The sequence below is a fragment of the Lates calcarifer genome, linkage group LG9, assembly GCF_001640805.2.
Source record: "Lates calcarifer isolate ASB-BC8 linkage group LG9, TLL_Latcal_v3, whole genome shotgun sequence".
NCBI classification, from domain to species: domain Eukaryota; kingdom Metazoa; phylum Chordata; class Actinopteri; family Centropomidae; genus Lates; species Lates calcarifer.
The window spans coordinates 5,679,323-5,698,800 of record NC_066841.1 but is presented as its reverse complement, the minus strand read 5'-3'; the positions used below and the strand labels follow the sequence as shown (position 1 = coordinate 5,698,800).

Genomic DNA, 19,478 nt, shown 5'->3' with positions numbered 1-19,478 from the left:
AAATAGACCAAAATCAACTTTACCAGCTCTACATTGTCAGAAGACAGATGAGAACTTTACCAAACTTTACTTCTATGCCACCCCTGTGAGATGGAAGCAACAAATACTATATATAATGATAATCATTTCAAGGCCATCAGACCAATAGTTTCATTCTAACACACTACAGTGTTTGTCAAACGACCTGACCTGCTTCGAATGAAATGTTAAGAGTGTCCAGAGAGATTATAAATTCTCCTCTGTGGACACCAAATACCATGTTTCACAGCAGCCTGGTCAGTAGTTATTGAGGTATTCTGATTTGAGCCAAAATGTTGGACAGCTTCGCCCGAGCGTCGCTAGCTGGGCAGAAATAAATTGGCTTTTAAGATGTGGTTCTTCACCAAGAGTCGCCATGCACCCCCACAAGAGCCATCAGAGCATTTGTGGCCTCTGAAAAAAACTTCCTGAACTGCACAAGGCTTTTTCTTATCTACAATGCACAGCTTCAGTTTCATTCACACCACCCTACCAACATTACACATTTGGTTCCTGCACATTTAATACAGAGTAAACAACTCCGAAGAGATAATGCTCTCCATATGCACCTTTCACATGACTTAAAAAAAACAAAAAAAAAACAGTCATCGCCTGTTTCCATGATTTATCATGACTCTAACCATTCATGAACGACAGAAAGCACCTGGCCAGAACCCGAACTAGATGCAGGGATCAAGTATCCCAGATGCCGGAATGTCAGGCCTACTAATGTTAGATGTTGAAATATTGTTGCCAATTTTGACTTTTTAAACAGACTTAGCCAACCATGTCTTCTTTCTGTCGCATATGGACAGTAACTAAATAATCCCATGCACTCTGCTCAAATCTGACTCTGAGTATCTGCATGCTCAGTGAAGGAGGGGTAGGTTGATATTTCCTGTATGTCTGACAATCATGCATACATCTAATATCTGATCTTGTTTTATAGCACATCCACATCCCCATTTTCACCACTGTCATATCTTTAACACAGTTAGGCGAGAAGTTAAGTTAGTTCATCAAACTGTTGAATTCCAGGGCCTGAGTCCAGAGCACAGTGCAGTGCATTGACTCCTGCCTGTAGTAGACAGCATCAAGGCGTATACTTTGGGAAGATGCCAACACCACTAGAAATGTTTGAGGGCTATCAGTGTGCTGCTATCCTGCTCATCGTGTTTTAGTAATAACTGATACTGACAACACACGTGTTTCTTCGTGGAGAACTGATGCCGGATCACTTGCTTTTACAAAGCACAGGAGGAGGGGTGGGGGGTACGTTTGGGGGGCATTCAATGAAGAAAACTAAAGAAAATTCCAAACGCATTCTCTGAATAGAGATCAGCGTGGAAAATCAAGACAGATGTCAAACTTTTACTCCCAGACCTAACGCCCCCTTGTTTTTTTTCGCTCACTCCCTTCCACAAATATTGTACCAATCCCAGAGTTTGATAAAGAGCCCAGCTCTGGCGCAACATGTCCTTTATTCCAGCCGCGTCCTCGGTCCCAACCTCTATAGGCGCACAACCGAGCGTCTCCTATCGAAATAACGGTGCGCACAGCGCATTCAGGCATCTGCTAATGCCATCAAAGCCTTTATCTGAACCTAATGCTTTCTCGCCACGTCTACGTGGCAGGTATACTTTGATTATGTAAAGATGCCCACATTGTGCATGCATAAGAGACACGCTGAAGAGAGCCAAAGAAAAAACTTTTTATATGGATCAAAATGTGTATTTATACGGTCTCATTCAATGAGCGGGGTGAGATATTAAATACTTACAGCGTTTTCTTTCCCAGTGAGAGCAGTAGGTAGGTAGTTTAGCTTACTCCCTGACTGGTTCCTGGATGTCCAACTCAAGTTTGATCCGTGGTGCCTGAAATTCCTCTAACAGACAACTCCTAGAGACTCTGCCAGCGCAGCTCTTGTGTCAAAGTCGCAGCGGTGTAACGCAAGACTCCGAATCCAATATACAACCAGGTAACCCTTTCATCTTATGTCCGTGCAGTAAAGCAATATTCCCTCTGATTGTTTCCCACCAGTAGCTCGCTGTGTTACTGGGAAAAGTTCTTTTATTTTATTTTTTCCCCCAGATGAGGACGCCCTGATGCTCTGCTGCGTCTCCGTGCCTCTCTGCGCTGGCGCGGCGGCTCCACCGAGCTCTCTCTCTCTCACACACACACACACTCTGACCAACCGACTGCCCCACACACTCCTCAGGAGAGGACCTTTGTCTGCACATGACGTCACTCACACACACAAACGCATGCACGCACACACACACTGCAAAAAATGTCCAAATTAAATAGAATGACATTTTACTTTGTATTTTGTATTTTGTAAAAGTTGAATTTCATTGCAAATAAACAAAACTAAGAATTTGTTGAGCCTCATGCAGCTGTAGGACTTTTTAAAAGTAAAATGTCAACACTACAGACAGGTGGAACGTCCTCTTTTATTACCCCAAATGCCATTCCCCCACTTAGTTTATGAAAAAAATATACATATTTTAAGATGTAAATGCCGCGTTCCCAGAGACATTTCTTGTAGTGTTCGCAGTAGAGTTGTTCTTTTTCTCTCAGCGCCTAATTGGAAACACATTTTTTTTTCTCAGTAACTTGTTAAGAGAGACGGGAAGGGAGACAGGGGTGGAGTGAAGCAGAGAGAAAAAGAGAGCGTGAGACTGACACTGAGGGACTCAAAGACATATTGTATTCCTTACCAATTAACCCTCCACATAATATATTGGAAATATTTCCTCCCGTCTGCGGGTGCTGGTGTCCAAGAGAAGTTCAGACCCTCTCACATGAAGCTCTCAGGTTATGAGAAAGTATTTTGGTAGGGACAGTTATGTCTGCCAACTTTGCACCATCTGTGAACACTTAAAGAGGTGTTTGTAGTAAACCAACCACCACGGCTGTGGAATGAAATGGAGTGTTAAAGCCACAATACACTGTGAACAATATGCCATTTTCTCATTTGTCCTATTAAGTTAAATATGTCATTTACACTGAAGTCTATTTAGGAATGATGTCAGAGCAAGATAATGTCCTCATCGCCCTCCTCTAAATATTGCCCATACATCAAGAGTCATTATGCAGGACAGAATCCACAGTCAAACGTCACCTTTCAAAGCCTGGAATTTGTCCAGTGAAGCAGACGTGGAAACATTAACAACAATTTGTCGTTTTATCCCATCATAATGGAAGTTTCACATCTGACCTTATAAAGTATGGATGCAAAGGCTAGCGTGTCAGGAATTTTGCCCCCTTACACCCTTTGACATCTATGATGCCATTGTGATTGACTTTCATGGTCCTGGAAGACATCTCTGGCCTCTCCTGCCTGTCACCCTGCTGCTTCATGCTTGTCCTCCAAAGTAAATGACAAAAAAGAACATTTGTCATCTTTCCAAAACAACCATTATTCTCTATATTTTATATTTACAAGAAGTGGCTGATAAAGGCTGGGGAAAGATCATGTTCATGGTTAAAAGAAACCAACACTGACTGCTGGTAAAACATGCGTTGTGGTCCCAACTATCCATCTCATCCTTTTTCACGAGATCACTGAAATACATCGCAGCTACACTGGGTTCCCTGTGTTTTGAGAGTGCTGGTCCACAGACATGAATGTTGTGCACCTGTGAGATGCAATTTAGCATATGACCAATGGGGGCAGTATCAGAAAGTAAAGGGTTAGCAGCATTTTTGGAAAACCATGATCATACTCCAACCTTAACCAAAGTGTTGTGTTGCCTAAACCTAACCACAGACAGGAGGCAGGATGCAAATCCTAGGCACTGGTATCACAGTCCTGCCATCCCTCCATTCACCCCAGCAACCTCGCTGTGACTCTGGTGCAGTAGCTCTTCATTCAAATGAATGTGGCCTCTGAACATAATCCAGTGAATGTGTTTGTCACCACAAAGTAATGCAAACAATTTAGTAATATCTATAATTTCCAGGAGACAGGGTTGCAAAAAGCTGTAAACTATATGTTCAGTGCACAGTCTGACATGTCTCTTGGCAAAGTCACAATGAGAATTAAGGTACCATGATTACCTAATCTGATTTAGTGACTGTCTCAAAAGACATAAATGTCACATAGCCTGATCCCAGCATTATGGAAATCTCTCACATCTCTGTAACTACCACAAAATTCAGCATGACCTCAGTATCTTGTATTGAGTTTCTCTGCCACCCACATTGATTTTCATAGTTATTGGTTACCACACATCCTTGTGGTTCTCTTTTGCCCCTTAAAGTGGAGCGCGTGGCAAAATAATGTGGAGAAAAAGAAGGGAGAAAAAGGAAAATTACTTTTCATGATTTTGATCTCGATGATAGAAACAGAAAGTCATGCTGTACTCTGTGTGTGCGCCTGGCACACCCGAGGATGGGAGAGGAATGACTGGAACCACACAGATCCCAGGGATGGGGAAATCTGTTTGCTTTGAGTGATTTGTCAAAATACTTGCATAACCGCTGTGCTACATTTGTGCTCTTGTTGTGATAGAAGCTCTTCTATTTCACACAAATCTAACAGACCAAATTTAAACCTTGGTGTCCCACTGTGGAAAGTAAACATCTACTAGCCAGCCAAAGGAGAATCCCACCTACTGTACGAGGGGGAGACTCAGACGTACAAACTTACATCTGCCTGCAGCTATGTATGTGTAGTGTATATGTTGTTTATTTGGGATTTATTTTTGAAGATGGACTCAGTAATCTCTGGCTACAACCAAAACCCAATTTTAAACAAGTAAATCTAATCTTCAATCATATCATAATGTTAAAATAGTATAAAATCAGGGGCTGCTTAGGTGAGTGCAGCTAAGAAGCATCATCTTCTGCTTGGCAGTAGTCACCCTGTAACAAGGAGTCATTAAGTAACAGCTCAGAGTGTTGTCAGCAAGGTTCCCACTGCTGTTTTGGCATGGGTGTGTATTTGGACTGGGCTGTGTCCTGATGGTCTTATGATTGTACAAGGGTGGGTCAAAAACTGTAGCATACAGTACATGATGTGCAGCCAAAAAATTCTGGTACTTTTTCTTCTCAGTCGTCACATGAATTCTGTTGTTGTGACATACACACACACACAGAGAGAGTTTATATTCTTGCTAAAATGTGTGCTTTGGACCTGTGTTCTTCAGTTCTTGATGGTTCTGCCATTAAAGTCACTTAAGGGTTAAAAATGGTCCTGCCACCTCAGAAAAAAAAACTGCATTTACTTAAGACACATGTATCATGAGGCAGTACAGTTTAAACCTGCACCAAATGAAAAGTGCAATGAGATAACTTGGTGCTATATAAATAAAATTGACTTGACTAGTTCAGTAAACGCAATCCACAAGAATTGTTTTTACTGAGGTGTTTGCAGTAAACAAACCAACATAATTGTGGGAATGGAAGCAAAGAGCAGGGATGATAAAACTATTTCACAAATACTGGAAGGTTCTGTAGGAAGCAAACACATGCTGAAAAGTTTGCATGTTAATCGGGAGTCTGTCAGTCTGTAAATGGGAACACACGTATGACTGACTATCTCTAGCATCACCAGCAGGTTGACACACAAATATTGAATGGATTGCCATCCACTGGTACAATGACACAGGTATTCCTAATGCCTTAATGATCAATCCTAATAACATTAGAAATACTCTGACTTTTCCTCTAGCGCCATCATCATGAAATTTTTAACTTGTCCAATATTTTGGTTATTGGCAGTTAGCTCAAAGCATCACCTAAGTACAGCCTAACAGAATGTGACTGTAGAGGAAAATAAAAACAAAATGTAGTAAAAAGTATCTGAAATGATAGCTCAGTGTTTGTGGACAGTAATATGGTAAAGTTGTTAAATACTGTAAGCCTCTAGAGAGAAGTGCCATATCTAGCTAGTAAACTGTGATAACACTTTGGAATACAGTCTCGCTTGCCTTTAAAAGGCCCGTTGGCCAGCTCCCTCTCCATGTGACATTTAGTGATGTAGATAAGGGAGGCTTGACATTTTAAATTTGTGTATTTAAGCTGACAAAGGTCCTTAAGCATGGACTGCTCTGCTGATCAACCCCAGCACCAGCAGTAGATTTTTGAGCACTGAGAGGGCGAGTAAGAATCACTTTGACAGGTTCAATCTATTGAACCCAATTAAACAATGAGCGAATTAAATTAGACAGAAAGAAAGGGTTAAGAGGTTTGGACAAGGAGAGAGAAGGAGCAGGAGGCACAGGGGTTTCAAAGGAGAGTTCGAATTTCAGTAGTGGAGTGAGAGAGTGAAAGAGAACAAGGGGTTAGGTTGGGTGAAACAGAGGAAATGGAAGAAAAAAGTGGAAGGGGGGAGAAGAGAGAAAAGGCTATATAAACAGCCCAAGGGCACTGAGATGAATGACATCACAAAGTAAACAAAACTCTTCGGTAGGAGCATGAAAAGAAGTGATCATGACCTATTGCTGATGTCAATACAATATGCTTGGATATGAAAAGCCTCCACAAAATAACAGTAATGAGACAGTCTTTCAAAGAATGTCATCAGACAGACCAAAAATAAATGCCAGTCAGGTACTCGGAAAAACAAGTGCAGAAGGAAAGGAAGCACTGGATGATCAATTCATAAGGTTTATTGAGCAATAAGCAGTTTCTGCAGCACTTTACTGGCCTTCATTATTTGGGTACTAAGCTACAAAATGGATAATTTACAAATGTTGAAAGATAGGACTTCCTGTCCGTGGGGGGAGACTTTGATCATTTAGTAAAATAAATAAATTCCAAATTTAGCATACATCTTCGTAAACTCCAGGTTCTCCAAACTTCTGCTGTTTCTTTCCTCTCTCCCTTATTTTGCTCCAGTGACTCAGAGATTTTATTGTCATGATTACTATCTGACAGTCTAAAATACACAGACCAGATGACAGTCACACTGTGTAACAGTGTGTGCTCGTGTCACGGTCGGCATCCCTCTCTCTCTCTCTCTTGTTGTCAGGGTAGAAAAGAGTTATGAGATGGAGATGACAGATTAGCCATGGTGACTTCCTTTCTTTCAGGTGATGATACATGGTAATGGCCTCTCTTTGTCAATGACTGTATCAGTGATGAAGTGTTCCTTTTATAATGGACTCTTGTATACTGGTTTACTGGGTCCTAAACCGCACAGTGTTGTCATCATTGCCAGAATGTCATTGTAAAAGGAGAAAGAAAGTTTAATTGCTATGTCTGGTTAAGTTAAATCAAAAAAATCATTTTTCCCCAAAACATTGGGAAAAAAATAAAAAAAATTTAAAAAGAAAATTTTGGAAATTGTATTAATGAAAAAAGTTATCTAGTATATGAAATAGCCAAGCACTTTTGTGCTGTTGTTCAGTTTAACTCACACACAGTTCCCATCATCACCTGTGTACTGTAATTACAGCATACTCATAATGGCCCTAATTTATTTTTTATCAGCAGAAAAGACAACACGACCAGATGAACAATTCTCTTTTTCTCCCACCAGTGGACCACATCTTCAACCCTAATCCATCATGTGTACAATATGTGAATGCTGACACACGCACATATACACTCAAATAGATGCTGTCATGCAACCAGGTAAGCAAACACGCAGCCACACGGTCGTTCACAGAGAAAGAGGCAATCAGGCAAATAGGCATGGTTAAATGAGCACACACACACACTCAAACACACACAGGGCTGTTATGTGACAGCTGTTTGTTATTGAGTCGGTGAGGTCAGCGAGGTCTGGTGTTTGTAGTGGCTCGGACTCTCACTAAGAACATGTCCCCAGTAATGTAGATGAATTTGAAACTGTATCTTTCCCTCTTTCTTGGACCTGCATCAGCACTAAGCCAGCAGTTTCTACTCTTGAAAACTGTTTTTTTTTAAAGGAATAGCTCAACATTTTAGCTACAAGCCAGTTGTTAGCTGTGCATGAAAACTGGGAACAGGGGGAAACAACTAACCTGGCTCAGTCCAAAGGTGAACACACCCATTTATACCAGAACCTCTTATGTCCTCAAATTAAAATTATGTTTTTTAATCCATGCAAAAACCAAAGTCTAAAAACTGGCTAAAATATAGGCTGTGAGCGGTGACTCTGCTGGTTGTCTGGTAGCTTAATTAATGCTAAAATAAGATAATCTTCTCTTAGATTAAGAGTGTGGTATTAATCATTAGTTTGCTAGGTAGTTTTTATCCGTTCATTACACCCTGATTATGCTTTGATGCTGCTGTAATTCTAAGCAGCATGAGTGTAATGTCTTTACAGTCATCCACACTGTATTGTATACTGTTGCACAGCTTACAGCCCATAGTTTTATGCCAGGATTCTTATCTAGCCTCTGGGTTAGATTGCTTTGTTGCAGAAACTCTCTCTCAAAGCTGTCCCTGACCTATGATGCTAATCAGGCCATCACAGTGGGTACATTTGTATTATTGCATACCTTCTAATTCAAAGCAGGTCGTGAGCTATGCTAGGATGCTAACGTAGCCCCCACCAGAGCAGTGCAGCATGGAAAAGCCATTACAGCTGACAGAAAGGCCTTTTATTTGGAGAACTAAGCTCAGGTTCACATCAGGAACCAATTACCTTCAACTGCTTCCCTCAGAAAGCAGCTGAAGAACCCCCCACCTCTACCTTCTTCTGTGTCCATCCCCCCACTTCTCTCCTCCTCCTTTCTCCTTCCATCCCCTCCCTGGCCAGCACCTACCTTTCTCTTTGGCTTGATCCCTCCCTTTCCTTCCTTTATTCTTCCCTCTTTCTCCTTCTCGCTTGCTGGCACCTCACTCTTTAGCCAACTCTCCTTTTCCTTCCTGTCTCTCTATCTGCTTTCACTCTTTGGTCCTCCACCCTTTCCTGCCAACTCAGCTTACTTTTATATATTTTCCTCTACTTTTCACACTTTTTCTAAATTTCTCACTACATCATTCCTCTCATAACCTTTCCTTGCCCCATGGCCCGGCCCTTTCGGCACTCCACTAATGTTTTTCTTTCTAATCCCATCCTTTCATTCCCTGCAACTCTTGTTCTCTCTGCCTCTCATTCTCCCTTGTTCCCCCTGTCTCTCTTTCTTCTTCTCTCTTCTTATGCTTAAAGAAGAAAAACCCTAAACAAAAATGGTCACATATTTTTTCTCTTGGGTTTTCCCTCTTATAAAGTGCCTCAGACTGCCAGGGTTACTTGTGATGTGTTTCTTTCTGTCACAATATCATTGTGATTTACTCATCTCTTCAAAACAGCTGTTTTAAAACCTGGTGTGTGCAGTAGAAAAATGTTATCTTTGCATTTGCTGAGGTGGTGTAAATTCTAACCTATTGTCTACTGTAACTACTGTCAGATGAAAAAAAGGATTTCAGTTGAAAACAGTGAGGAGATTTATAGTAGTGTAATCCAATGAGTATTGACACGGGCATACAAGGGATTTTGGTTCCAGTTTCACCTGTCTGTTAAACTAAATTAGCCAACAATTTGATTAAAACTACGTTTGCAGTTTGAAATCACAGGGTTCGTATTGAAACATATTGAATCTCTACCCGCAGGCATGTGTGCGGTCAGTGTTTCAGTAACAGAGAGTACACATGCACACAGCTGCACACATACACACACACACTGAGCAGTGCCACGTCTGTGGTTAAAAGCCCAGTGATGTGGTACCATGTAAACACACCACTCAGTGGCATGGCTGTGGTAACCCTCACATAGTCTCTCTGTTTTGGTGTCCATTTCCCTGTCTCTGTCCTCTCTGTCTTCTTCATCTTTCACTCTGCCACCTTTGTTTTCCTGCTCTGCTCTACCTTTTTAGCTCATGCTATTATCTTCTGTTTCCTGTGTATGCATCCAGTCCTTCCTTACAGTTGATTTTATCTGGACATTTCAATTGGATTTTGCAGATGTCTGTCAACATCCTAGACATCTCTGTCTTATCTACAATGTTCTCATTAATGCAATGCATTTATTTCTTTGTTTCATGCCTGCATCTGTATGAATATTTAGATATGGTTAACCACAATATTATATTTACAGTATTTGTTTATACTGTTATAATTATAGTTCCTTAGAAACTCCAATAATAATGTAGCATTAGGGGCAGAGAAAACAGTTGTAAACACAACACTGACATATTACATATCACTTTTTAAATTCTTTTGTCAAACTTACATCTTATCAAACACGTGCCTATTTACACATTGAGCAGATATGGAGCAACATTTTGAGCCCTGTTTGCATCTATACCTGATGAATCCAAGTACAATATTCATTCTTCTTCTAGGTCTGTTTTGCTCTCTACCAACTCCTGAGAAGAATATCAGGTTCATTAGCAGCTAAATACTCCACTGTGTTCACTGGCTAGTTGTTAACTTTCTGTTTGTTGGTTTGACTATAGCAGCTTGAATGACGTATTCATTTTATTTATTAATATAAGTATGGTGTACGATTCTTTTAAAAAAATATATATTGCCATGTTACTAGTGGATGTATAAATATCAGATATGGACTCGATGTCAGTTGACATGGCTACAGTTAACTCTGAATTGCATACAAATGTGTGCACTCACATCATTATGTGAGAAACAGGTAAACACATGCATGTCTGCTCTTACTCAGACACACAGTCTCTCCTGAAGGCTCTCTTTCTTTAACACACACACACGCAGACATTCTTGGATAAAGAGCTATTTGTTTTAATGGCTAAAGGGAGGATGTCGAGCTACCACCCATTGTGATGCTCTGCTGACTGCTGCGGTTCTCAGGCATTGTGTGAAGAAAATCAGCCCTTAAAACTCCACGTTAGAGATAATCAGCTCAAAAAAAAAAACAAAAAAACTCCATGTTCGAGCCACAGCAGCAGCTGGAGATCTGTCAGTGTGCACAAGTCCAGGATAAGTTTGTCCAAACAAAATCCCAGGTCAAGTTGTTTCTAGGAATTTAAATAACGGACAGAATATTGAGCCAAATCTCAACAGTCAAGTAGTGTAGGCCAGCTGCCTAGATGGTAGAAATACACACACACAGTGTATATTATTCAAAACACACAGATGTCTTGTCCAACTTAAACAGCTTAACAGTTAAGCAAACCTGCAGGTCAGAAATCAATATGGACACATTTTCAGATTATTTGAGTACTTATCAATTTTTCTGTCAAAATCCCTTTTGTCGTTATTGGACAGGCCAACAGCAATGCTAGAATATTCAAAAGGCTCCATCACAGGCGCGTGCTGGGATGCTGACCCAAATTTATGTGTTATCTTGATGTAAGAAAACCAACAAAAGTCATTGTCTTCAGACTGCAAGGAACAACCTTGTAAAATAGAAGTAAATTCTTGTTTGTATTATTAGTCAATATTATATTAAAAGCCAAGAGAATGCACCTCTGGTTCTCAGATAATACACTGTTCAGACCCCTGGATCTTCTGCTTTCAAGATCTGGTCTGCAATTTCACATCAGTGACAAACAATAAATGACAACATTTATATTCATGGCTGTACCTGCTTTTGTCGACATTCAAAAGTTGACAACATACTGTCTTAGTTATGATTAACTGTACTATTAGCAAGTATGGCAGTGGATCTAATTGACATTCAAGTGTAAAGCTTATTCTTTGCTACAAACTCTTCAAAAACAAGTATGAGCTTGTGTCTTTTCAAATTTATTTGGAAAAATGTAAAAACCAGATGCTATACTGTCACTATGTGCCCTCAGGTGGGGCTCTGTGCCTCGTGTAATGGCCCATATATTTTTTGGAAAAAAAAGTATTTTATGGTTGTGATAGTGACAACAACAACAACAACAGTATGTCAGAGCAAGTTAAGTTCAACAGTTTTTTTTCCACTTCCACAAGAGTAGGCTATTGCATGTTGGTGAAGGCACTTGGAGCAAAGGTCACTGACGTTATCTTGTAAGTGTCAAAGACTTTACAACTGGAGACTTTTGGCCTCCTGACAAGAGAACCAGAATTTTCAACAGCTTGTATGGCAAAATCCAGTGAAAGCTCAGTTACAAGGGAAATAAAGAAATAAGTTGAGAATGGTGGTGCATCTCTGTCCCAGACTAGCAGAACAAAGGGAAAAAAGCAATACTGGGAATTGTGGGTTTGGTAAATTTTCTTTCCTGTGCAGTTTTCATGCTTAGTGTTGCACGTTGTAGCACGTCAGGAGCTCCAGGTCTTGTAACCATACGTGGAGCATGAACCAAAATGTGAAGCAAAACGTTACTGTGAAAGGCATGTAGATGAATCATCTTCCACAGAAAAAAAAAAAAAATTCAAGCAAAACAAAAATGAAACCAAAACAAAACAAAAAAAGAAAACATCTGCTTTCTGTTTTTCCGAGGAAGAGGGGAAAGAGGGCAATTATCTGATTTGACTGCATAGTTGCATATATAAGGGAGAGAATCTCGTTACAAAAATAAATTCACAACAGGCTTGGCTGGCAACACCCTGTTTATGCTATGGCAAATTCAATGAAAGACTGTCCTTTTTCTGCTGTTACTCAACTCTTTCAACTCCACCTCTGCCAGAATGTCCTCTTTCAGTCCACTCTGACCCTCTCTGCATTCTCACATTCAGTTATCTTTCTTTCCACTTCCTCCCCTTGTACCTGCCAATATTTTCTATTCTTCTATCTGATATTCTTTACAGTCTTTTTCATCAAGGTCTCACTCTCACTTTCATCTCTCTCTCTGTTGTGGCTGTGTATACGTATGTGTGTTTCCCCTGCAGTATGATTAGTGTGATTTATAGGGAAGCTGCAGACTGTGGAGAGACTCTGGTTTCAGCTTTGAAGTCACAAAGACCACAGGACCTCTGGCTAACACACACATACACAGACACACAGAGGACTTGTGGATTAAACACACACTCTCAGTTCCTATGCCAGAATCCCAAAAGAGTGAGTCCCACAGCATGGGAGAGATGTGACAGACAGAGAGAGAGAGCGAGTAAGGGGGAGATGGCATAGAGAAATAAGGGAGGAAGGAGAAGAAAGACATAAAGACCTTAAAAAGGAGAAATGGAGGGAGGGAAAGGGGGGTGGGGGAGAGGAAATGGTCCCTGCCCATAGAGGTAAAAGAAACCCTTGTCTGTTTCAACAAAGTCACATTTCAGCTCTCTTTAATTCAGTCTCTTTAGTTCAATCCAGCTTGACATTTATTCCAGGTTCCCAGACATTCCATATCTGTAAAAACTTTAGTGTGTTTCTTTGAATGTATATGCCTATACTGACAATTAGTATCCCTTAAGCTTTTTACATATGATATGACAAATTATGTGAGACAAGACATAAAATAAATATGACATATGATCAGAGATATCATGTAGGAAGCATGAGATGAGAATAGATGTGAAATGAGCTGATATGAGAAGAAATCTAATATGAACTTAAAAACATTAATGGATACAGCTCAAGAGAGTTTCAATATTAACAACTAGCGGTTTCAGAGAAAGCAATGTGCCTTCATACTGAAACTGTCCAAGCCTGGTCCTGGAACAAACATTAACACGCAGAATTTTCTGGTGAAAATTAAATCATAGTCTGATGCAATGCTATCAGATTAACTGGTCTGTTCAGTGGAACTGTCAAGTATGATGTAACACAGATTACAGTATACATACCAATATTGTTTATATTGGAAGTTAATGGTATAAAGAAGTAAAAGATGGAAAACAAACTATTTACTGAGATGAATATCAAGTTTAGACAGGTAAGTTGTGTGTGTGTGTGTGTGTCTTCTGGTAGCAGAGGTTTGGGGGTTGCCGTAATATATGGTTTATGAAGGAGAGGGCATGTATGTAAGTCAGTGGTGTGACATTTTTTGTGGCATGTTAAGAATGTGTAAGAGCACACATGCACACACAGGAGCTGCTGTGCTTTTACATCAAAGTGGTGACATTTAACACCCGACTTCAATAAGGGGTCAACCACAGCAGATCACCCACCGTCAAAGCCATGATGAGAATGTCACTCATTCTCATGAGAGTGTGTGTGAGATGCAGAGAGAAAGGGAGAGTTAGTGTGTCTGAGAGAGAAAGAAAGAGAAACAGAAACAGAGAGAGCATATGTCTCAGTGTTTGTGTGTCAGAAGGTCAGATGAGCCGGTTAGCTCTTTCTGTCGGTGGGTTTTCTGACACTCTGAGGCAAGTCAATGACTTTACCTGCTGCCTTATCCCCATTTACACATACAGACTCAGGAGAGGTGACAGGGGGAGCTCAGAAAGTTTCTGCTTTGTACGTAGTAAATGTTCTTTGACACATGGGACCAGCTCAAGATAAAGTTATATCTCAGCATTGAGAAAAAAACACCTCAGGGACTGGGACTGGTTATAGCAAAATTCAGTAGAGGGCCAGATGGGCCTTGGGATCCCTATCAAGAGCATTTCCGGTGGGTCATATTTCTTTCACAGGTCTCCTGGTTATTAACAATACTCAGAGGATATTTATAGAGCATTTGGGTGGGCAGATGAGATATAGAAATGGTACAACGCTTACATTCAGTACTTTACATTTGCTAAAATATCTGACTTGGAGTCCAAGTCCAAATTAGTTGCAAAGACTGGGCATATTTGCCCGATCACTGGTAACAATGATTGCTGGTTCTGCTTGTGTGGCTTGTCCTGACAAGATAAAAATGTTTACTTGAGAACAGGGTTTGCTACACAGGTAGTCTAGCCAAAAATCAGACAGAGGTATCAAAAAACACTAGGCAAAAAGCAGGGTCCAAAAACAACAGAAAAACTGGTTGAACACACAAAAGAGCGCATGAGGAAACTGGCTGGATTGCTAGACACACATTGGCACCAAGACAGACTGGCAAAGGCAACACCAAGACTATACTCTATAGGAGAGGAGACAATTAGGCACAGGTGAAACACATTAGAGAGGAGCAAGTAATCACAAAGGTGGGAAACACATGAGGGGAGGAAGTTAAGTATATGAAATGAGACATGAGATGAGTATTTCAAAATAAAACAAGAAACAACAACTGGAACTCCAGGAATACACAAACATAAACTTAGACAGAGGGATGAGATGTGACAGTGTAGTTTGTATGATGGAACTAAACAAATATTAAAACTAGTCTAACTCAAACAGGATGTAATGCACATAAGTGTCACATTAACCTTTTCAAAACTGGGCTTGCAAAATTGCATTTGTTTGAGGCCAAGCTGTATGTTGTCAGTACATGTACAAGTACAGCACAGAAAATGTAATCACAGTGGAATGCATCAAAGAAATTGTACAACACTAGTAGAGTCATTCATTGGAAATGAATTATCTCGAACTGGCAAGTCACCCTCCATGTTCCTCTGCTGTGAGGTCATGTCTTTTTGTAAACTACTTTGTCTTGAAATTAATCTAAGGTGCAACTGGAATGAGCCAAAACACGTAACTGAAGCCAAGAAAGGGCTAAAACAAACCCTGCTTTTCTATCCTCTCACAGAAGTAACTTCAGTTTAGATTACTTGCAGAGCTGTGACATAAGGCTGTCTCTACTCTCTACTCTCTGTCAGGTATCTTATTCCGAAAGAAAAGACCTGTTTCAAATCAGTGTTTTAAATCACTCAGAGAAGAAACTCATAGTACAGTTTAGTTTTTAAACCACTTTTAAACAGGGTTACCTTTCTCTTGCAGTTTTAGTTTATCCTAAGTGTACCCTGCTGTCCAGTTACACTTGTTGTACATCTGGGAAAAAAAGCCCCAGCTACACAAAAGTATTTGTCCTTGGGCTACACAAGTTTGTTTAATTAGAAAAGAAGGTCAGCAAAGCTCAATGTTTAGGCAGAGCGCCTGACCTGGAGGTCTGTTTGACCCAAACAATTCTTGTTGGCTACAATAATATATTTACATATTTCTAATGTAATTATTTACAGAGGAAAATCCTCCTCCTGTATTTTAGTTTCTGCATGTGCATTTGTTTATTTGGATTGTGAATGTTTTTGTCTTGCTGTCTGTCTGTATGCATGTTGGTTACTGAACATGTACACGTGTATTTATAGTGCTGTCTCAAGCCCTTTCAGAATTGTGCTTTCTTTCACAACCATATTTTTTTTTTTATCTCTTTTGAATCAAAACCCTCAGGTGAATATCACTGCATGACTCTTTTAGTAGCCAGATTTTACATTTAAATTAGTACACATAATACAGAAAAATATTGGTGGTCTACAGTATGGAATGCACAGTATGCCTTGTAAAAATATACTGCAAGTTATTGTACACTACTGACATTGTGTACATTACTATTAAAATGTGTTCAGAGTGTTAGGGACTGCCTTCTGTAGTGAAGTGATATGTGAATATACATTACACTGTTTAAAACCAATAATACATGTCAAGGGTGTGAGAGAGGAGGGGAGTAAAGGGAATAAAAAGGGAGCAGAGGTTGTAAAAATGGAGAAAAAGTGAATAAAAGTAAAAGCAATGTGACACAGATTAACAGAGAAAAATGGGATAGAGATGCACACGCATATTCACGGACTTAGACACACAGGAAGAAAGCTGAGTCAAGCTAAGAGATCCTATAAAAACATGTCTTTAGGCCAAGGCAAACACAGAGGAACTGATCAGGGAGGAAGAGAGAATGAGATGTGCCAACTTTCCCGTTTTAAAAACACTAACTCACTACAACCATACCATCGCACTGACAATGATTGTCGCTGCACATCCAGACCTTTTTGTGTTACTGTTATGTTATTTCTTATTAGATTTTTACATATGAACCGTTTAGTTATATTTAATTCAATTAGCTCTCCTCTGGCTAATTAAGGAAAAAACCAAGCATACTATCCATTTCTATGACAGAATAATTGGAGACAACGATCCAACAAAGAGTGTTAAAACGCTGAGGAAAGGAGGACAAGAAAACAAATTCTAGATGGTCAGGAGATAAGATGGAAAAAGATATGGGAGTGCATTATATTTATTTATTTTATTTTTCCCCACTGTTTTATGGCCTGCTTTTGCCTGCCTAGATATTTGAAGGTACTCACACAGATATTTATCTCAGATGAGGTACATAAGTTAAATAGATTCCTGCGTATTTATAATGCCAACTCTTCTTAGACGTTACACCTGGCCCAGTCCCCAGATAGTTTCGATATGATGGCACAGAGCTTACAGAGTTAAATAGTCGTTTGGCGTCAAACTCGACATAGCTCAGAAGAAGACAAAAGATACCAGCCGTGAATACGAGCTGAGCCGAGTGACAGGCTGACCAAACGTTTATCATTTCGGTCCCCAAATTGCATCTGTTTGATTGAGGGGCCGCATTAGGTGCCGCTCCAATCAGGATCCAGGGCTCAGGCAGGAGGCGAAAGAAGCAACGCCTCCAGCAGCTAAGCCAATCATGTGTTGGGGACCGCACATCTAATGCTTAGTATATAAGTAAACGTTTTAGCAGATGACCTAATATACCCAGGGATGACAGTCGCAGTCATATCATCCGGCAATATCAGCGATATACTGGAAGTAAACATGAGGCTCGTTAAGCTTCGTGTGCGAGCTGCAGACACGATAGCAAGCCAGCTAAACGCCAGGACACACATTAAACCTGCCAGATTATTAGGACTGCATGTAAACAGGGTGATCCAGAAGCATATGTAGAGGGGGATTATTTTATAGCTGTACTTTTTTACTTTTTGTAGGAAAATTTAAGCAGCAGACATGTACTTTCCTGCATTCTGGCGAATTTTTAATGCAAGCAAATTAAGCACTGCTAACAAGCCCAGCGAACTAGCTAGCTAACATCAGAATGAATTAGCTAACGCTAGCTAATTAGCTGGATAACGTACGTTATACGTTACCGGTCCCACAGGTTGTGAATAGACAGATACGTGAATACGGTAAATGTGTAATGGTAATATGTATCTAGGGTGACCATATTTTGGTTTTCAAAAAGAGGACACTGGTTAGCATACACTAAAATGTTACTCACAGTCTGTAGGACGTTGTCCCCTCAAGTATCAGACGACAGGGCGGGCGTATGGGCGCTCCTCACTGAGAAATAAGCTCTATTTGGCGGATTGATACGAATGTAGGGCTTGCAGACAATTCGCTCTGATGTTTTGACTGTTGGGATTAGAGTATCCTCTAAGATTAGCCTAATGCATTGGTATTCGTTCATGAAATAAAATGTCTGTATTCACACACGTACATATAATGCGAGACATCAGCCTGAGAGGAAAAAACTACCGAGGTCCAGACCCTGGCGACCTGGAAGAGATGAGATAATCACTAGATCTAGATTTCAGTTTTCAGTGGGACAACAAAACATACAGCGTGTTCACTTTTGCCTAAAGCTAATCAGTTTTGTGATAAGAATGTTATTATCTGGAGTTATAGCAACACCTGTAAAAGGAAGGAAGGGGCTCTGTGCATCAAAAAGTTCCTTAAGATCAGATTTTTATCTCCTAAAATCATTGTTTTGATGCAGAAGTAAAGTCATAGTCATGTGCAATATTTTGGCAGTCAGGGTTTCATCACTGGTTCAATCTGAGGTCAGGGGGAAAACACACTGTGTTCCCTCCTGTCAAAGTCATCTCTCACTGTTTTTCTCTCCCTGTCTCTAAGCTTGTATTTCCCTCCATGTCTGAGTATTATCTGTTGTAAAAAAAAGTTCAGGATCTTTTTCTACGGATTCTCACAGGACATTATACTGGCTGAAGGTTTCCCGTCCTCTCGATACGATTGCTGGTCACCATTTTCCGAAGTCCTCCAAACTAACCATATAGGTCACTAGGTTGCCCAAGATGCATAAAGTGATGAAGTGTAAATGGAGTCTTGACAGATGTGGTCAGATTTGTGATCTGACTGACAGAGATACAGTACATAAATGTGGCTAGTGTGGGAGTTCTGAAGGGAAACATTCAAAATGATAAAAATGAATGGGGCCTTAGTTTAGGAAGGTAAAGAAAAAGTCAGGTTCATAGTTTAATATGTGATTTAATAAAAGTATAATTTTACTACTGAAAGAATAGAGGAGACATAAGGGAGCAACAAAGCAACTATAAATTCTCTAAATAAAGTCTACAATATGTCAGTAAAAGGCTACAAGTACAGTAGTCTGTCTTTTTCAGGCACAGGCTGATAGTAGTAATACGAACTGTAACTCTGTGGCTGTATAGCACAAATATTTTGACCACATTTTTCCTGAATGAGCCAAGATGAACTTGGAATGGAAAAAAAATACAGAGAAAGAAAAAAGTTTTTTGTCAGTAGAAGAAAAAGGAGACGAAGCTATGTTTTTACCATTCATTCATGATTTGGACTTCATGAATAAACATGAACCGCTGTCAGAACTGTTATTCCTATTTGTCAAATCTAAAGCGTTGCAGTAATATCAATATCCAATTTCCACAGCAACCTAGGAGTTCCTGTTATTTTCCCATGACCAATCACTGCTGACTGTTAAAAAACATCCACATAGGATACACCTGTGGTTCCAAACTCTAAGCTCTTCTTAGATGAGGGCGTACCT

The 19,478-nt window shown here is 40.1% G+C and overlaps 1 protein-coding gene across 2 annotated transcripts in view; it reads right to left on the bottom strand.

The window, feature by feature from the left end:
- The window catches only part of lpar1 (lysophosphatidic acid receptor 1), a 46,473-nt gene extending 28,383 nt beyond the window's left edge, over positions 1 to 18,090 (bottom strand). Inside the window, exon 1 of one of the 2 annotated variants that reach the window (XM_018671769.2) lies at positions 17,937 to 18,090. The gene's annotated coding sequence lies outside the window, so the exon portion shown is untranslated. Of the gene's footprint in view, positions 1 to 1,798; positions 2,238 to 17,936 lie in introns of those variants that run through there. The other variant, XM_018671766.2, reaches the window with a different exon arrangement.
- Positions 18,091 to 19,478: the final 1,388 nt, after the last annotated feature.